At 40.9% G+C, this 7,500-nt stretch overlaps 2 protein-coding genes across 3 annotated transcripts in view; one reads left to right on the top strand and one right to left on the bottom strand.

Moving 5' to 3' along the window:
- The window catches only part of LOC143033290 (carbohydrate sulfotransferase 11-like), a 159,616-nt gene that overhangs the window by 73,735 nt on the left and 78,381 nt on the right, over positions 1-7,500 (bottom strand). The gene's annotated exons all lie outside the window — the stretch shown is intronic.
- LOC143033289 (uncharacterized) overlaps positions 6,454-7,500 on the top strand; it is a 143,488-nt gene continuing 142,441 nt past the window's right edge. Inside the window, exon 1 of the mRNA XM_076198553.1 lies at positions 6,454-7,500. This exon is cut by the window's right edge and continues 671 nt beyond it. The gene's annotated coding sequence lies outside the window, so the exon portion shown is untranslated.

The raw sequence follows: 7,500 nt of genomic DNA on the forward strand, positions 1-7,500 counted from the left end.
TATATATATATATATATATATATATATATATATATATATATTTATATATATATATCAGAGTCAACATCTGGGATCAGCTGATATGCATCCCCTTAAATACAGTGACACACTTCATATATATTTTCATCCTCGAGGAACACTTGTGAGAGTTTGTGAACTGAAAGAGGTGAAAACCACTTCATTAACCTTTTATAATTTCAAGTCACTTCGACGACCTTGTCCTGGATAACGCCAGGTGGTTTTATTCAGCTGTGGAATAAGAATGAATAAATAGATAAATAAATAAATAAATACATGAATGAATACACGAATAAATAGATAAATAAATAAATAGATGAATAGATAATATATGTAATTGAATAAATGGGTAAAATAAATGAATAGATAAATAAATAGATAAATAGATGAATAGATAATATATATAAATAATTGAATGAATGAGTAAAATGAATGATTAGATAAATAGATAAACATTTAAATAAATGAATACATAAGTCCTGTCAGTTTTAACCCTCCAAAGCTAGGTGGACCTTATTCTGGAAGACACCACACAAATTTCTTCAAGTTTATGAAGTCCCCCCCAAAAACACACACACACACACACACACACACACACACACACACACACACACACACACACACACACACACACACACACACACACACACACACACACACACACACAACTCGGTGGTGCGGTTGGTAGAGCACTGGACTGCCAGCACGGTGGTGCTCGCAGTAACTGGTTCGAATCCTGCCCAGGGCCGAAATTATTTCGGTATCACTGCGCTTCGGGTCGTTACTCTGACTCTCGTGGGCGGGGAGTTGGGTGTGTGTGTGTGTGTGTAAGGTCATAGCATTACCCATAGATCAGTCATACGAGCTCTGAGCTCTCTTCCGGGAGAGAAATAGCTGTCGATCACGAGTCCAACACGTGATCCAAAGACCAAGGTGAATACACACACACACACACACACACGCAAAGCCTCAGGATGGTGGTCGCTGGTAGGTGGGGGTCAAATTCCAAATGTAAATTATGACTAATAACCACAGTTTGCCCAGCGATGGAAGTCTCGTAGATAATCTTGCCACTGGAGGATACGTGACCAAGAACTGATGGTCTTGGGGTGACCTGGTATGTTTGCAGAGGGGTCGGTCCTGAGAAAGGGAGAGGGGAGGGTCGGGGAAAGAGAATGCTTGACTGTTCCCTCTCAAATACCGAGACGCCATTACTAGATTAACTACACAAACAGATTATTTACAAATTTCTCACGGTGGTGAGGATTTGTTGGTATTCATGGACTGTAGCTTACCAGCGTTTCTATCCTTATGGACGTGCGGAATCTTGTAGTCCATTTAGGTAGACGGTACATCACCCCAGGAGACGCTTCACTGCGACCAAACTCGTCACCACCCTTGCCTTGGGTGCCCGGACAGCTCATATGCGTGGCAATCACCTGGGGCCCTTCGGAATCGAACCTGGGTCCACGGGGATACGAAGCGAGTGCGAAGCTCAATGTGTCTCATGAAGAGACACCCCATCGATAATGATAATGAGTTTGCAGCCCACTTCACTCAATCCCTTCCATAACGGATGGTCTTTTTCCTTCTATCTTGGCTGCCTTCAGGAGATTTTAATCGTTTCCCTCGTTAGTGAGGTGAGGTAGCTATGAAGATAATGTAGTGAAAAAAAAAAAAAAAAAATACGGCTACATAATGGAAGGACCTTGCCCAACAAGCCCTGTACTATATTCTATACATTGATAGAAAAAGAAAAACAATGTTCTCAAGCACTTCGTTTTTAACTACGTCGATTAGGGTTCAGTCCCCAAACAGCTAAAGGGTGCCCCAGCACACAGGGTTAAGGTGACGGTTTCGACTGCAGCTGAGCGCCTCCTGGTGTGAGTCCCTTTTCTTTATAAACTCTTTACTCTTTCAAGTAATCAAAACCCTCAATGTTATTTATTCATTTATATGTTTATTAATTTGTTATGCTTATTTTCATTCGGGCTGCCGCAAAAGATGTTTTTTCATTGATCTTAGGGTTTGAAACTCCACAATCTTTCGATTTTATTTATTGGTAAAACTGACGGATACATAAGGAACAGTAGCAAATAAATAGATAAATAGATGAACTGAAGACCAGATAGAAAGTGGCACAATCTCACACGATTAATGATCTCTAAAAAGTAAGAAAGTTAATACTTTTCTCCTCAGTCACATAAAGTAAACCCTGGGCGGGATGCAGGTATGACCCGTCATCCATGAGGAGCTAAGATGAGAGTGGGGGGAAAGGGCAGTGGAGGGGAGTGGGAGTGGAATGGGTGGGAGAAGGTACGTGCCTCTGACTTGGCTACCCCCTTATAAGGGAGGAAAAGCTCTTGGTATATATAGATAGATAACATGAAATAAACTCAAACCGCATTTATACTATTTTCTATTTATTTTTTCATATTTCTAATCGGTCTACGAGTTCGAAAAGTCCGAAGGGAAGTTTTCTTTTGACGAAAGAACCGAAGTGAGTTTCACAAAACTTGGACAAAGAGTTTCTTGTCGATGGTTATCCAAGATGACGCCTTTCTATCTTCTTGGGGCTACATAGTGGCATTATTTTTTTGGTTACATACTTACAAAATAACGTAGATAACTCGAAAGATACATTACTGAATAAGAGTGAATGAATATATGGTAAACAGCCTCATATATGAAATGCTCATTATATATAAAAAAAAAAATCCCAAATAGCAGTACATAAACAATGGGGTTAAATTGAGGTTATGCACGAATGAAGTTAACTATCTAACCCCTTTAATACCGTGGTGGACTTGATGGGAAAGTAGCACTAAACGATTTCACTCACCTCAGAGACGGGCCCTCACTTGAACGATGTTTCTATCGACCGGGATCCCACGGAGGCCAAGGGTTGTCTGGCATGTAATTCCCTTCCGTACCAGGTGGGACTTTTACCACTATTCTGATTACCGCCAGGAGATTTTATTCATCTCGTGGCGCCCCCTCTTCATCCCCATAATCTCGGAAACGAACAAAACAAACTACAAAAGTCTACACAACGCGTCACTGGATTTAATGATTAATTAGTTAACTTGTTTCACTGAAACCATTTTGCTGCTCATTACAGCTAATCCGGTACATATAAGGTCGTTTTTGTGTCTACCGCCAGACGATTTTATTCATTTTAGAGAGCGAGCCAGGGAACACGCAACCCTATGCCACCATCCTCAAACGTTTGTTGGGCAACGTTGCCCCTCGAAGACACTGCATGGGGCAAAAATCCAAACGTTTCGTCTTTGGTAAGAGCCGAGCTGCGGGGGTCATCTATCTAAAGAGTATCTCTACCCGGAGCCCAAGTGTTTATCTCAGTCTCGTCAATGTGTCTCCTGCTGGTGCTGTAAAGAAGCACTAATATCTCAAAATATTTTAATGATCGACCGTTTCTTGTGTGTGTGTGTGTGTGTGTGTGTGTGTGTGTGTGTGTGTGTGTGTGTGTGTGTGTGTGTGTGTGTGTTTGTGTGTGTGTGTGTGTTTGTGTGTGTTTGTGTGAGAGTGTGTGTGTGTGTGTGTGTGTGTGTGTGTGTGTGTGTGTGTGTGTGTGTGTGTGTGTGTGTGAGAGAGAGAGAGAGAGAGAGAGAGAGATATCGTGTGTGTGTGAAGTCAATATGCCTTTCATAAGCTAAGAGAGGAGAAGAGATGGGCAACTATCAGCAGTAGTGCATGGCACAGCAATTGCCTCACTGTGTTAGATGTGGCATACATATATCTTCCTAATTAGTGGGACTGATACTGTCAACCCACAACAACACTGAAATGGCAAGGCACGAGACTACAATTATGCAGAACTAAGACACATATAACAATAATAAAACCGTAATATCATCGCCAAGTACTCAAAATCTTATCAAACCAAAATTAAATGGAGGAAAAGAGTTTTGATACTTCTTTTCTTATGGACTTCTAAGTCGAAATTCAAAATTAGGTGGAAAGACGAATGAAGATCGTTTCGCGTCTTACACAAGAAAGGAAAGAAAGGAGGGCTTTAATTGGTCGACTTTTGCATAATATTTTTGTGAAAAATGACGAGACTTCTCAGAGATTCTACTGTTGTTTGCTTTTTTTTTAGGAAGAGGTCATGGCTAGCATGCATTTCCCGACTTCGGAAGAACAGCGAACATGGATATAACAAGAGGATAAAGAAAAGGACAAGAAGAGGTTGAAGACCTTGAGAGGAAAGTTCAGACTCTACCCAGTTCAAGTGAAGGGAGTAAAGAAGGGCATTACATATGTGGGAGACGTACTCCATAAAATGACGAACAAGTCCGCTGGTAGAACAAAAGAATATAAGAATGAAGGAGACTGCAAGAGACCATAAAGCCTACACTAGGCAGTTCCATGTCCCTTACCATCTGTCATCCCTATCCATAAAGTTATCTTATCTTCTCTGAAAACAACCAAATGTTTCAGCCCTCACTATATGGTTAATAATTCTATTTCATTCGTTAACCACTCCGTTGGTAAACCAGTTCTTAACTATTTCCTTCTTAAGCCTAAATTTGTCCAAGGTAGTGGGAAAGAAGCATGGAAATTTCGAAAGAGGCACAGGAAATTAGATACACATAAGCTGTGTACACGCTAGTACACGCTAGTCTGAGAACCAGAGAATGCTTTGTCTCAAAAAGAAAAATCATTATAATCTTAGAAAAGAGGATTGCTCTTCAGGAAGTTGTATCGGATGGAGCGGTTTTCAATGACCCAAATCAATCGTAAGAAAAGAAAAGAAAAGAAAAGAAAAAAAAGAAAAGCAAGGAGTTGAAGAACTCTTTCAAGAAGTTCAGGTCTCAGCTTAAGAAGAACATGCGGAGGTGGACGTAAGTGGCGTCGTCAGCTCAGGAGTATACAGGACAAATGTGTGGTCGAGTGCGTTGTTTATATATAAAAAATGGAGAAAAAAGAAGAAGAGTTGGTGACAGAATAGAACCCTTTGGAACGCCTGAAGAGACAGGCATGAAAGGAAGCGTCCTTTGACAGACGCTGCTGAACCTTTATTCTTGCTGTCGCTGGGCAATCTCTCTCACCCACCCACCCACAATATATATATATATATATATATATATATATATATATATTCAGAATGATCACTAAAGAACACGTGATCCAAAAATTTTGCTGGTAACCACAAAGAAAATCGGAAATAAACAGTAAATTCCAAGCGCTTTTGTGTTATTCACAACCGTGTTATTCCCTTGAAAATGTGAATAAACGAAAGTGCTTGGCAATTACTATTTTTTCCGATTTCACTTGTGGTTACCAGCAATATATATATATATATATATATATATATATATATATATACAGTATATATATATATATATATTTATATATATATACATATATATACATATATATACATATATATATATACATATATATATATATACATATATGTGTATATATATACACTTGTATATATATATATTTATATATATATGTGTATATATATAAATACATATATGTGTATATATATATATACATGTGTATATATATATACATATATGTGTATATATATATACATATATATATGTATATATATACATATATATATGTGTATATATATATATACACATGTGTATATATATAGAATATATATATATACATGTGTATATATATATATACATATATGTATATATGTATATATATATATATATATATATATATATATATATATATGTGTACATGTAACTCAATAAAACTCCACAGAGTCAGCGGGTTAACCTCAAAGGACTAATGAGGTTACCACAAGGATAAATTAGGAAAAATTGAATATTTTTTTTTAAATGTGACGCCGGACGGTTTCAATCGCAGATATGGGAAACCTCTGGTCCGGGAAGGGTTAGGTCGAGGTGGTCGCAACGTCTTAAAAAAAAAAGGAAAAGAGGAGTAACTGAAGGGTGAAAAAGGAAGAGAAAGAATGAGAATAGAAGGAAGATGAAAGAGGAGAAGAAGGAGGAGGAGGAAGAATACATAGAAAATATGTAGAAGAAGAGGAATACATAGAAGAATACATGAAAGAAGAATACGTTGAAGAAGAAGAAGAAGAAGAAGAAGAAGAAGAAAAAAGAGGAGGTCCGTTTACCTGTCAGAAGGAAAGCATCCCCCATATCTTCACGGTGAAGAAGAACAAGAGGTAGAGAACGCTTAGGAAACTAACAGATGTTTTCCAGAGTACCTTTTGACCGGTAACAAATCTATTACCCGTTAATACCGAATACGGTAAATCCAGAATGGGTAGCAACATGACCAGTGAAGTGTCTCAGGTATTTGTCATATTTACTGAAGTGAGCCATCTTCGAAATGACGACAGACCACGGCGATATGAAGGAGGCAAGACTCGCGCCTTCGAGGTGTGGGTGTGGGTGTGGGGGTGAAATGATATGAAAGCAAAGGTGAGATGAAAAGAGGTTTGCAGCAGCGGCGGAGACGGCGGAGGCGGCGGCGGCGGCGGTCGGAGTCCGCCCCGCCCCGCCCTCAGAGTTGCTACATAATGGGGGAAGGGAGAGCGGCAGCCATTGCACCGAATGAAACAGTTTCAACTGGCTCGTCCGCGGCCACTTAGCTTACGCCGTCGCTCTTCAAGTTTTCGGGCTCTGCCTGCGCCAAAGAAAAGGGGAGGTTTGACTAGTGCACGAGGAGGAGGAGGAGGAGGAGGAAGAAGAGGAGGAGGAGGAGGAAGAAAGAGTCCAGAGTTCGAAATAAGGCAAACCCATTACTCTCGCTATCATACATATGTTTTCCTAAGAGAAGAACAAAGAGGCCTGAAATGTGATAGAATTCTTCTAATCTAATATGAGAGCGAGAAGTTATCCGTGTTACATGGGCGTCTTGATGACATCTCCGCTCTCTGTATAAGATCCTTTCCCAGCCGGGACTTGGCCCGTGTCCAATCATGTCGCGTCCTCCCCGTCCCCGCGCTGCCTCTGGCCAATCCTTCGTTGTTTTGCAGAGCCGGCCAGCCAATGGCGCGCGAGCTGGCGGAGGGGGCGGAGCCTAGACACATAGGCTGGGAGCCAAAGGATCAAGTCCAAGATTATTATCGTGGCAGCTTCCGCCGTACTTGTTGCTGCAGGACCCGAGAGGCCCTAACTGGAGCGAGAGAAGGAGAGAGAGAGAGAGAGTCACGTGCCTTTCCTCCACTTCCCGCCTGTTCTCGTGGCGGTGCAGAGCAGTTTGTGGTGGTTCTGCAACAGTGGTTCTCGTTCTTTGGTGACCTGGAGTGCTCAAAAGAGGCGCAGGACGTACAGCAAATTGTGAAAAATCCCTCTCCCCCCTCCCCTTCCCCTTACCCGAAGTGAGAATTTCTTTGTTTATGTGACATTACCGGTTCTTCTTCTGACACTGCCTGTGGGAGAACAGTGTTCAAGACACACAACCAACATCGTCGGTCAAAGTGACGACTCCCGACACGGAGGCTAACGGAGGCGGAGGCGG

Source organism: Oratosquilla oratoria, chromosome 15, assembly GCF_046742065.1.
Source record: "Oratosquilla oratoria isolate Oo_2021 chromosome 15, ASM4674206v1, whole genome shotgun sequence".
NCBI lineage: Eukaryota > Metazoa > Arthropoda > Malacostraca > Stomatopoda > Squillidae > Oratosquilla > Oratosquilla oratoria.